At 40.4% G+C, this 13819-nt stretch overlaps 1 protein-coding gene across 2 annotated transcripts in view; it reads left to right on the top strand.

Annotated features, from left to right (window-relative positions):
- The first annotated feature begins 12389 nt into the window (after window positions 1-12389).
- The window catches only part of lmo3 (LIM domain only 3), a 53216-nt gene continuing 51786 nt past the window's right edge, over window positions 12390-13819 (top strand). The window contains exon 1 of one of the 2 annotated variants that reach the window (XM_038739123.1): window positions 12390-12919. The gene's annotated coding sequence lies outside the window, so the exon portion shown is untranslated. The remainder of the gene's footprint in view (window positions 12920-13819) is intronic. The other variant, XM_038739122.1, reaches the window with a different exon arrangement.

Here is a 13819-nt window from a genome sequence, read left to right as displayed (position 1 = left end):
GTGGGAAACACTGAGTTAAAAAGTTATCAAAAGATGAGCTAATAAAGTCCAGTCAATAACTGAATTAAAATGTATTAATTTATTACTGAGATGAAAAGGGGCCACAAACACATTTAAATAGGTTACTTCCCCACTAAAGAGGTGGTAAGACTCAATCATGTGTGTTGACTCAGCAGGGATGATATTAAATAATTTTCTCTACAGGAGAAAAATATTTAAAAGCAATAAGAATGTCTGAGAGCCTCACTACATTATATTCTATTATAATTATATATTTTGAATTGTCACCTGCCACCTGAATTTTTAGACATTTCCACCATAAATTGGTGCTGAAAAGGCAGAAATTGGAGGAGAAATTTTCACCAGAATGCAGGAAATTAAGTGTTTAATGCTCAAAATCTTCTGGTGGAGGGCCCCCATACCCCCCACTTGGATTAAGTGCCCCATCCAAGAAAACAGTATCTGGCTTCACACACAGTTTCTGGGAGGAACATTCACTTATTAGTTAAATATAATTACTTTTCACATGGCTTTTTTGTTACAATAGTAACAATAAAAAAAATCAACAATATTCAGGGCAAATAGCAAACATCTTTTTTGATGGGGGGCGGTAAGGGACCTGGATAATGGATAGGGGGTGCTGGCCCAAAAAAGGTTGAGAACCACTGATGTAAATAAACGTGTAAAAAGAAAAAAACTTTCAATAAATGTTTTTAAAGTGCGTAAATAAATCCAAAATTGAAACCCTAACCCTGGGTTGTCAGTGCGCATGTGTAGCTGTAGTGTGTATGTGGGTAGTGGCCAAAGAGGACCGGCTTCACTGGTGTTGTGCCAAGTTGTCCGCACCTTGTGGGACTTTTGCATCACCGTTGATGAACCACACAAAGAATATTTTAGCGTTTTTAAATAGCCGGCTACTTGAAATAGACCCGCGAGGAACCGTGATGTGCGTGCAGTTGTTGGCCGCATGGCATGTATGCAAAACTCTGCACAAGACCAGTGAATGGCAGGCTAGAGAGAGAGAGAGAGAGAGAGAGAGAGAAAGAGAGAAAAGGGTCTTGAAAATGCCTCAGTTTAGCTGGAAATTTACAGTGTAAGTTGAATGAATAGAGACTGCAGCTCTGCAGCTTCTCAAGATTAAAGCAGAGCTAGCATGTCCACCGCGCTGGCAACTGCCGTGCACAAAAACACACATGATTCGACTATCAGTCGACTATAGGCAAGACTTAATGATTCTGATTCGACTATGTAAATCCATAGTCGGGGACAGTCTTCCAAATCTATCCAAAATCAAATTCAATTCAACATGTTTACAACAGAAGTTTTCTCATTCCACTTATCATGTGGAGCAGGTCTGGACCGTACATTTTGTAATATTATTTATAATAATATTAACATTAAAGACCCAACAATTCCAACCATGATCAGCACTTGGCAGCAGTGGCAAGGAAATTTCAGTATATTTGAGTTGATGTTTATTTAGACATATTTATATTTGAAACTTTGTAGGTTCTAGACAATAATAAGTTTCCTTTGAGGAAACTGTCCACAGTAACTGGGTCATGACAGGGGAGCGACCTGTGTTTAAAGGACATTAAAATAACAATTGTGACTGGCCAAGATTGTCACAGCCTCTAAAATATTCTATCCTAGTGTACTACAGGTGCGCCAGCATAAGCGCACTGGACTGTGAGCGCACCGCTCAGGTCACAAAAACTGAGCTCCATCTTAAGTTCTGTATTATATCCTCAAATGGTGCATTTTCCTAAAAAAAAGTGGTGTTAAATGAAATTGTCTTTGTTTGCGCTGCATGTGATAGAAACCTAGAGGTGTCAGGGTATACACAAAGCAGAAAGGGTGGCACAAGAGCAGCCAATAGTGCCCCCCAGGTGTCTCCTAAAAGGTTCATCTGACTTCTATGATAGTTTTATTTTAAAATACAGCATTAATTTTTGAGTAAAAACAAACCAACATGTATAGTTAACATGTTTAGTGTTTAAGACATTTTAAGACATTTTACACATAACATCAGACATGAATGAAAAATTGTGATTTAGCCTCATCTCTACATGGGGAGAATGGTAAAAATTGTTTTTCTTGTATGTGGAAAAAGAAAGGGTTAAGGTGCTATGTGGGGTGTTTAGCTACGGTAACTTACCTTTTTGAATAGACTTCCACAATATCCAGCACAGGACTTTTCAAGTGTTTGGTTTAAGTCATTTCATTTAAATCAAGATGGCTCTTTGAATCACAATGTTACATTACATTTACTGATTCAGCCCTGTGATCAACTGACAACCTGTCCAGGGTGTAGCCAGACTCTCACCCAATGTTTGCAGGATTCTGCTCCAGGTTCCCCCCCACCCTCCCCACAAGCCTGCAAAGGATAGGCTGTTGTAGACAATGGTTTGGTTGGATAAATGGTATGTTTCAATTAAGTTACACAAATCATTTATGAATGTTTATTGTTTCCAATAGGTAAAGGTGTGTAGCTTTGTTTGATTGCTGTTTCCATCTTCCACTTGCCATCGGCCACTGTCTTTTATTTCCTGTTCAGAGTCAGAGAGGAGACAGCCTATTACTATAGTCCCAGCTCTTTGACTGCTGCTGTTCTCGTTTTATATTCTGCCTAAACGAATAGGCGCTTGAATGAGGTAATCTCCATTAACTCTCAGTAGAGTAATAAGAAGGGTCAATACTCTTTGTCCCAGCTATTCTTTAGATTTGGAGGGCTCTCTTCTGACCTATTACTGAAGGTAAAGGAGAGGTGGCTTCGGAACTTAGTTCTGCCACTTCTCTTTCTTTGCCGAAAGACAAAATTGGCCTGCAGGGGTGAGAGAAAGTTGTCATTAAAATTACGTATCCCTTGACCCCATTTGAAGGTCGTATACTGGCAGAAATTACTGAATATGTCTTTAAGGAGAGGCTTTGCTTGTCGTCAGTGTAGACAGCCCCATGGCTTATCAACCTGGGGGAGAAGTGGGTGTATGTGTGTGTGAGGGGCTGGAGGACCAGAGCGCTGTATCATATCCTTAAGCTTCTGGATGGCCTGTGAGGACTCTATTATAGGAGGAGAATGATAGCAGTGAGGGACTGGAGTGTCCTCTAGTTAATATCAAAGCCCTCAGAGAGGAGATTCTCTTAGAAGGACAAAGATCTGAAATGTTACTGATGGAACAAACCATGTCCATCTGGTGGTCATGACTGCTTGATACCAATATTCTAGACTGAGGTCCCATTTACACTGTATTGAAACTGAGTATTTTTTAGTTTGCTTGCTGTAATCCAGAAGAGAAGGTTTTTGTTGAGATGTAGACTGACATAAGGACTCATTCATTGGTGGTTGAACTGTGGGTTTATATTGAGCACTGACAGTATCATACACTGTGGTGAACTTTGTGTTTCTTGTCGTTTGTAGGTACCTGGTTATGTAAGGTAGAGTGATTGTCATAGACTCGGGTCCGTTGTGCGTGCAAACATTATTTTAAGATAACATTACTACTTAATTTGCTTCAAAGCCAGTTTGATTAAAACAGTCATGATCTGAATACAGAGTCATGTTTCATCATTTTCCCATCTTACAATTCCCCATCTTTTATTTGTTTGTTTTATTTGGAGCCCCATTAGCTTCAGCATAAGCTAAAAGATATTCTTCCTGGGGTCCTCCAATCTTCCATGTGACAATACAATTTATTACATCACATTACACACTATACACACAGGACATTACACAACATTTAAATATATATTGTACAATTAATCATAATTAGCCATTGATCACCAAAATAATAAAAAATAATAAAACACAATTAAAATTAAATGTCGCTCCTCCAAATAGATCTATATTAAAGAATAAGCTAACTAAGAACCCTACAACAGTATCTCCTTAATTTAAATTAATATTAACTATCTAAATTTCTTTGAAGGTAATATTTCTTAAATGAAGTTTTAAAACCATACAGAGTGTTTTGTTGTTTGATAGTATTTGGGAGTGAGTTCCATTCACACATTGCTCTGTACCTAACTGAACGTTGAATTGATGATTTTAACTCTAGGTAAAATAAAACTACCTCCAACTGCATGCCTCGTTGGATAATGATGTGTATCAATACTAAGGGATAGTTTTGTATATAAAGTGAAAGGTGTTTTATTTGTTATAACATTGTATAAAAATACCATTAGTGAATACACCAATCTATTTTTAACTTTAAACCATAAAATCTTTCATGCATTTTGTCAACATTTGATCTAAACCCACATGAGAGAGCGACACCTGCAGCTTTATTCTGAATTACTTGTAGTTTTTTTATATTAATTGATGAAGTATTTGACCAAACCACAGAGCAATAATCAAGGTGTGAAAAAAACAAAGCATGAAGTACTTGTTTAACAATCTGTGGTGTAAAATGTTTTGCACACCTTTTGATAACAGACAAAGTATTACCCATTTTAGTTAACAATTTCTGAACATGTCTGTCTCAACACAATCTATTATCAATAATCACTCCCAAAAGTTTAGCCTCTTCTCTTTGATCAAAAGAATTTTGCTCTATGCTAAGTTTACAATATACTTGCCAGTCCGATTTGAATTTAGATATAATTGCTGCTTGTTTAGCTAGATCTCTCTCTTTCATGAGATCTTTTAATTCTTGATCCAACCACGGGGTGTTTACATTTTGAACAGTAAACTTTTTTATTGGTGCATGGTTTTCTACAATTCTCATTAAAGTTTGATCAAAAAGCTGAAATGCGTTTTTCTGGATCCTTTTGTAGAATTACCCCTGACCAGTTTGTATTTCTAACATCATCTTCATATTGTAAATGATTAAATCTTCTAAATGACCTTTTCATTATTATTTTTGGACCTGATTTAAGAACTTTTGTTTTTCTTACAATTGCAATAAGATTGTGGTCACTAAAACTGACTGGCACAGATTAGCAAACTTGTAGTCTATTTATAAACATGTGGTCAATACAGGAAGCTGATCGAGTGCCATCCTTTTTAATACATATTCTAGCCAGTTTATTAATTATCTGTGATAATCCACATGCTGTGCTCATTAATTTGATTTTCCTAGGACAGTCAGAAGAATTCCAATCTATGTTGAAATCACCCATTAAGTAAGTTTGCAAATTCATACTACTAGCATGATCTAACATATCACATATTTTGTCCAAATATTCACTATTCGCATTTGGAGGTCTATAACAGCAACCTGTACCAGAATACATTAAGTCTGGCATCACTTGAACAGGTATATGTAATTTCCTTTATTATTGCACGGATCAAGGCAGCTAATTCAGCTTTATTCACCTGCGCAGCGTCGCTTTCCATTTCACTCTCAGCTGATCCTCTCCCAGCTGGAACAGGTGATGTAACAATAGGGTAGGAGATAACCTGCGATGCTTTTTCCCTCGGCATTCAGTGATCTTTTCCTTGTCTTTACTTGAACTGATTTTCCTTTACATCGATAGTTCTTAATCGGGAGGAAACTTTGGAATCTTAATTGTTTTAATTGTTTTAGGAGTTCAGCGTCCTTGGCGTTCCACGTGCTCACTCTCTGCAACCGGACATGACGTCGGAGTATTAGTAACATTTGTACATTTGCAAAACAAACAGCCAGCGCATTGTACCAGTGATGCCGCCGGCAGGTACTAGCCATGGGCTAGGTCCGGGTCCAGTTCGTTGGAAAACAAAGCAAAGAAGTGCCGTTTGTGTGGAGGGACCATAACCACCAAAGAGGTTGGTGTGTTTACCATGGGAACTATAGCTCACAATCCGCAGTATGAGCACCACAAAGGTTAGCTCCCCTGAAAGCCATGGCATAGTTTGCACACTGGCTTCATGTTTTACAGCCATTATGCTTGACTGAAACTGTTAACTCATCAGAATTGATATTTCCTGATTCTCAACACTCTAATTAACAGAGTTCATAAAAAACATCAAAATCAGTGCCCCAATTTCCAAGCTAAAAACCAACTCATTCTCATGCCAAACTCGTCACATATGGATGTTTGGTCAAGACTCATTGGTGTCGCTTTTTAACATGGGTACCCCTTTTGTGTTGTTTTTCAACGTTTAGAACTGCGTGGTCAAGTTAGCAACAACAAATATGTAAAGTGCGGTTAGACTTTCAAAATAAAAGTACTTGTTAATGTTGAAAAACACTTTTGCAACCATTTTGAAACTGCATGTTGCTAACATTGTGAAACATTGCAGTTTGTTTAGGTTTAGGCACCAAATGTACTTGGTTAGGTTTAGGAAAAGATCATGTTATGGTTTAAAATAACTACATTACAGTTATCTTAAGTAATTTAGGTTCCATTAAGTTAAGTAACCTACGTAACTTAAATAAAAACATTTAATGTTGACTTTTTGTTTTACACGGAAACTAAAACTTGTTTCCTGGTTGAAAGTCCGGTTTCAAAACTGACGCTACAGGGTTACACTATGACGCTGTGGGGATCCCCAGTGCGACCCAACAGGTCTTGACCATGTGTCCATATATGACGGAAAAACAATAGACGCAGGGCCGAAGTAACAAAAAAATATGAAACATGGCTCTATTTTGACTGTTTTAATCACATAGATTTCAACAGAAGAGTAAAGCATCAGCAGCCAACACAGATGTAGAGACAATATGAACTCAACAGCAGCTGCAGTTCACAGAAACACAGTAAAGAAAAAGAGGACCTGCAGTTTATCCACACCATGAAGCACACGCACAACGCTGCACTGAGTGGTTGTTGGTTCTCATCTGAAGAGAGTTAACATCCATCAGTAAGTAAGTATCTGAACGGATTTGTGTGAGTCTTGTGCACCATGTAGCTTAGTCCTCCTCAGGCGGGTCTACTTCTCTGCTGATTAATGCTCAATGCACAACATAACTAGTCTTCTCAGCCTATCTGTCCCACTGCACTCCTCATATCCAAAAGGTTTGGATGAGCGCTTGGCAGTCACAGCTATGACAGAGATTGTCACAAACAGCGGGAAGGCCTCACACACCCCATTTAAGGTTTGGGTAACTTAGCATGGTTCATTCAATCAGTGATTAATTGAGGTAGATGTAACCTTTAAAAAAACTATGCCATGGTAGAATTAGGCTCATCTTTGCCATAATCCATAATAGCTTTGTACTTACATTGCTGTGCATTTTATGTACTGTTCACAAACTGCTGGGCTTTATTGTCTAAAACCAGTTCAGTTAACATTTTGAATTCCAAAATACTGTTTTAATGTGTTATGTATCTGCATGTGTTAGACAATTAATTGTTCTTCCATTTACATTTACATTTATTCATTTGGCAGACGCTTTTATCCAAAGTGACTTACACTTGAGGAACAACATGAAAGCATCAATACAGCTGGAGATCTACAACTGACAATACACACTAGTAAGGGCAGCAAAATATACTAGTAAGAGCTAATAGCACGTATGGCATCAATGGGGTAAATACCTAGGGAAAGAAGTACATGCGGCGTTCGTTGGAGGAGTGCAGTGACCGAGAAGGAACGCAAGCTTGTATTATGGACTAAAGGTAGATAGGTGCAGACCCAGTAGTCACTCTGTATGCAAGCATTAGTGACTTGAATTTGATTCTGGAGGCCACGGGGAGCCAGTGGAGGTCACTGAGTAATGGAGTGACATGAGTCCTTTTGGGCTGATCAAAAACCAGACGCTCTGCTGCGTTCTGAATCATTTGTAGGGGTTTTACAGCACAAGCTTGAAGACCCACTAGGAGGGAATTGCAATAGTTGAGGCGAGATATTACCATGGCCTGTACCAGAAGCTGGGTGGCATACTGAGTGAGGTTGGGCCTGATTTTTCTTATGTTGTATAGAGAAAAGCGGCACAACCAAGAGACAGCAGCAACATGGTCTGAAAAGGACAGCTGGTCATCAATCATGACACCCAAGTTTCTCGCCACCTTGGATGGAGTGATGGTTGCGGAGTCAATTTGTAGTGTGATGTTATGGTGGATAGATTGCTTGGCTGGAATGACCAAGAGTTCAGTCTTAGAGAGGTTTAGTTGAAGGTGGCAAGCCTTCATCCATGCAGATATGTCCGAGAGACAGTCCGTGATCCGTGCCGAGATGGTGGGATCGTCTGGGGGGAAGGATAGGTAGGATCGGACCCAAATTGCCTTTTGTTTCATATTAGTCTATATAATAACAATTTAACTGAATATACAATATGTGTCTGTATAGAGTTGTGTAAGTATTTATTAACCATACTATTTCATTAGTTTAGTGTGATTCTTGTTACAAACAACTAGGATAGTTATTCTTGAAATATCCCACTTTTTAACGACAGATTTGACCAGTGTTGTATTTATATGTAAAAATTGGTGGGACACCAGCCATTTTAAAACATAAGCTACATACCAGTAAACCTACAACACTCTCTCTAGCTACTGGGTTTTTTAACATTGTCAACAATCAGCATGGCTCCACATAACACTTATAGGTTCGGTGTGTAAGATTTAGTGGCATCTAGTGGTGAGGGTTGTGAATTGCAAACATCTGTCCAGTCTACCATTTCAAAGAGCAGAGGACAGTTACGGTGGCTGACACAGCACAAAAGTGTCTCTTCTGAGACAGCAGAGAGTAGCCAGTCAAGAAGTGAGGTTTCATTGGGTAGATATATTAAGAAATTATATTTACTTAATCATTCAGTAAAACCATGTGTTATTGTGACTTGGCCACTGACAGATAACATGGAAAATGTGAGCCAAGAGTGTGAAACATTATCACTGCACCACAGTCCATTACAAACCACACATTAAATAAAGTTTATACAAACATTGAAATGGATACACATTAATTCTCTCTGTGATTATGTACCCTCGCCAAAACTTCAATAATATCTGGACCTCTGCCAGATGGTGCTTTGATAGCAGCAAAAAATATAAATAAATAGCGCGATAGCGATGCTGAAATAGATCTCAGTCATGATAGCAACAGTTACTCACATAATCACTTCCTCTTTAGATGTTTTACGAATAAAATAAAAGCATGAGAAGCTTGTTTACTGTAATGCTGTAGTTGGAATTGAACTGAGCTTTTACTAAACAACTAAATTAAAACACATATATACATTCATACACATAAATTCAGACAGACAATTTTGTATTGCCACTCTAGTTGTCAAGGTTGCAATAAGTGAGCTGAACTCCTCTTGACTTCCATTTGCATAACATAGTTCTCAGCCTAATTAATACATACAATGTATAATTTCTCACTATAAGTTGTAGAATATTTTATCTGACACTTAATACTCACAAATTAGGCAAAACATAAATAGTCCTTAATGAAAGAACACAACTGCATTTTAGTTTCCACTATCTTATATTTAATAAATTGTTGTCCTCAATTCTGAGTTTCGTCATTCAATAATAGACAAATCAATATAACGACATTAAAAGAGTCTGTGGCCTGCTTGACACACCTCTGAAAGAGCCGTCAGAAATGTGATTCCCCTGAATGTCCTCTGTCTAGAGATACTGGGGAAATGCAAAAGCGTCCGTAGGTTGATGGATGGTGATCAAACACCGAAAACAAAAACAGTGTAATGTGAGAAACATTCGCTGCAGAATCCATTTGTTGAAGAGACAGGAAAAAAAAGTTGCCCCAAGGTGGGATCAAACCCTCAACCTTTGGATTGTAAGTCCTGCACTTTACCAACCAAACTAACCAAACATGTTGATGTAAGTTAATATTATGCCTGATATTCTCATCCACCATCTAATGATTGAAAATATTGCTCCGATGCAAAACTTATTTGCAGACCCCTGCAGTATATTATTATTACTACTTCTTCTTCTTCTAACGTACGTCTAATGTACATATTCAACATAGTGTTGAATGTCTGCACTGTCTGAATTCTAGAACAAGACAAAAGTAGCAAAACGCTCTCTGTGGCGCTGTTTGTGCGTTTTCAGCTACTGTAGAAACATGACGATGCAACGTGGCGACGTCCATGAGGGGGGTCCATATGTAGATATAAATGGCTCATTATAAGGTAATAAAACATAATGGTTTATTATGAAAAGGTCTTTACTCAACACTGAAAACATACTTATGTTGCATTTCTGTCAATAGATCCTCAGAAATATTACACACTGAACCTTCAAAGACAGAGGGGCTTGCTTCTACCAGGGTGAGTGTGTATTTGTGTGTGTGAGAGAGGGAGAATGAGAGGAGCGCAATTACATAAGTTACAGTACCACTGTCACAAACCCAAATTAAGAATGCAATATTTAAGCTGACACAACCAAGCTCAGAACAAAGAGCCTACAGGACCATATGTGTCAACAGCAGTGAGCTTAACACCACTGAAGGCCACAACGCTCACAGACACCTTTATAGGGATACCGACCCATTCTATAGCCGCTTTTACACAGAGCTCCTGCAATGAACACAGAAAGAATGTCCACCAATACCTCACATTCGCTCATTCATACTGAACAAAATATTGCAGTATAATCCTGGTCGCTACCTTGAAAGAAAAACACACACTCGCTGCAGCAGGCTGACCGGTGTAACTCTGACCTACTCTGCCTGTTAGTCCCGCCCCTTAACCAATCACAAAAGTAGTAAGAGGCCAATTACAATAAACATGATAGTCTGTTACACCAAAAGGTTAATTGATGTAAATTTCGAACAAACTATGGAAAGGTCTCAGAGCTTAATATTACAACACTTACATGCTGCTGTGCACCTTTTAACTCAAACCAGGGGTTACATGATATATGCAGTAGCATTTTATGCACATGCCATTCATCAGAGGGGTGGTCACCAATTTTATTAGGGTAGCCGTCTCTGTCCCTGTCTCTAACTCTTCAGACCTGCCGTCCTCAAGCTGCCCACCAGATGCCCTTGGACTTTCCTTTCTTCTTCACCTGACTGCCATGCTAACTACACACCTGTTCTCACTTCCCTCATCTAAAGTTACCTGGCCCACTCGGCCCACTCCTCACCTGCTGCTCATTCCCTCATCAGCCACTGTACCATATATACCAGTTCACTTCACTTGTTGCCTTGTTGTTGTTTTTTTTGCATGCTAGTATCTACTTGTTACCTGCCTGCCTGTAAGCTAAGCACCTAATAAATCATTCAACTGTACCAATCTGCCTGTTCTATCTGTGTTTTTGTCCAATTCCTGTTGTCCTGCAAAACCCACACATGACAGTATGTGGAACTGAGTCAGAATAAACTACAGTGTGTGTTCATGATAATTAAGGAGTCACCCAATGCAGCAGTGTGGTTTATTAATATGTTTTAAATAGTCTTTGGACAACAATGGAGCTCTATGGTGCAGAGGAATAATATCAGGCTCTAGATACACACACACACACACACACACACACACAGACATATATACTTACGTTACTTCTTAAGGGGATATATTCATTGTTTGTTCACAGTAAGTAAAACATAAAATATATAGCTGGATTTAAAAGGCTTTAAACTGGACTTCAAGGACAGAAGAACACTTTAAAACAACTGATACACCTGTGCTGATAGATACTACTACGGTGTCCCATGCTGATGTGCGCTGATGGAAACACACACACAAAGGAGCATTTCAATCTGGGTCATGTATCCAGACATCCAGAAAAACGATGTGCAGTACATATGTGACAACATAAAGATGTGAGAACATTTTATCCAAAGCTGCTTTCTCAGAAAATACTTGATTACGCCCCATCATAAATAGTTTTTTATACGCCTGTGTGAAAATTGCCTTCTTTTTAAAGTGCAAAAGCGTGACATTACCATCTCCCCAAGTGCTTTCTGTTTTAGCACTGGCTAATTAGATGGGTGATAGGAGTGGCACTGATTGGCATTATAAAAGCTGCACTATCACTCCTCTCTGCCCCCCCCCCCTTCAAAGCTGCCATCTGAGGAATTATTTAAGATAAAAGACACTATGGAAAAATATTCTCCCCTGACAGATATTATCATTACAACCATTTATGGAAAGTGCTAACTTACTTTTTTCCCTTCCTCTCTCTTTCTTTCTTCATCTGTGCCACTCATTCTGTCTCTCTTTCTCGGTCTCCCAGCGGATAGAGAAAGGCAAGGGGAGAGAAAGGAGGAATGGAAGAGAGAGTGAGCTCTGTCAATTGGAGTGAGTGCACTGCTAAGTCTGGCTACACTACAAAGGTTAGCAGATCTGACTGTCAATAGTGTCTTGTGGGTGGGAGGAGGAGGAGGAGGGAGGAGACATGGAGGTGAGGTGGTGGAGGGAGGTGGGGGGGGGGGGTGGTCGCTTTGAGAGAAAGAGATACTTTGATATTTCGGAATGTTAGAAGGGTGAATGTGGAGAACTGGAGGTTGGGGATCTAATTACCGGGCCATAATTGGGGGCTGGGGAATAGGTTGCCGTCCTCTCAACTCGCTGCAGATCAATTATGTTAAGAGAACATCTGTAAGTAGAGCTTAATGAGGTCCATTAGAGCAACATGCGCTGCCTTCCCTAACGGTGCTTGTCAGCTTCTTGGATATGCTGGAGTGTGCTGCTGACTGGGGACCTGGTGGAGAGGCTTAAATAGGAGAGGAGGCACGACTCTCCGCTGCTCTTGCCTGCCAGAGAACCAGAGACACACAGACAGACAGGGGAGGGAGAAGGTGAGGAAGCAGCAACTGGGTTGCCCATGTGAGCCTGGTCCGGGACGCTCAGAGCCGCAGAGGGAGCAGAGTTTTAGGGGTGATCCGACATCCCAACAACTTGAGCGGAGAGCCAACTGTTCTCTAACTCATGTTGCCAGGTTTCTTTAGACAATCTGGAGTTGAACAAGCTCTGAGAAAGTTGCCGCGTGGACACTTTGATTCAAAGTCAAGAGAACAGAGAAGATAAACACCGCCACACCGACCGTGGGCATTTGTTTTGGGCACCTCTGGCTGTACTTCAAGGTATGTGTGTGTTCTGGGTTGTGAATTTAACGCTTTCCGCAGAGCGAGGGCTGCGCGTAAAGTGTCGGGCGAGCTCCGCGAGAAGATATAAACACAGCCAGCATATAGCTGCTGAGGACATAACATCACCATGCATTTGGCTTCCTTCTGCTCATCAGACAGAGTAGTGGTTAAACGAAGCCGCCGCCGGTGTTGAGGATGTGCTGTCGGATTTTGATGCAGGTCCCCGCTGTCATTTTCTGTCTTAATTAGAGACGCAGGCGGAGGGTTGGGGTCAGGTACAAACATAACAAGCTTCTCCTCTGTACGTTTATATAGCAGATGTATGGGGTTGCGTGTTTCCGCTGGATGAAGAGGCTTGATCCGCGGCGTGTAACGTTCTCCTCCTTTCCTCAGCGGTGCACCGTTGCCTTCTGTCTCCGTCTTCCATTCATACGGAGGATGAATAACTGGCGGAACGCAGTGAGTGAAAGGAGGGTGGAAGGGCACCGGGGGAGAGGTGGCAGCCCCGCACACTACACACACTCTGCAGCAAATTGCATGATTACCAAGATAGGCCGCCTTGAAATAATTCAATCCATGACAAAACTTAATTACTGGCAGGTAATACCCTGTCAGCTTTAATGCATCTCATCACTCATAATGGCGCAGAGAGCATTTTATGACCCATCTCATTATCGCTGCATTTTGGGCTGGAGCAGCATGCCAACTATTGACTTGCGTCTCCTCCCCCCCTCCCCCCCTCCCCCCCTCCCCCATCCCCCTATCAGAATATTTAAGGGAATAACTTGCATTTGTCAGGCTGTGCGTTGGAACACTGTGAGGTGTGTATGCAATATGGAGGCCCGAAGTAGAGGGAAGGCTGATGTGTGGGGCACCATGCCCTAACGTGTGGGCCTC

The sequence above is a fragment of the Micropterus salmoides genome, unplaced genomic scaffold (genome assembly GCF_014851395.1).
Source record: "Micropterus salmoides isolate LMB-PRFRI ecotype aquatic unplaced genomic scaffold, ASM1485139v1 Ms_hic_scaffold_23, whole genome shotgun sequence".
NCBI classification, from domain to species: domain Eukaryota; kingdom Metazoa; phylum Chordata; class Actinopteri; order Centrarchiformes; family Centrarchidae; genus Micropterus; species Micropterus salmoides.
Note: the sequence above shows the minus strand (reverse complement) of the source record. Positions and strands in the feature narration are given on the sequence as shown.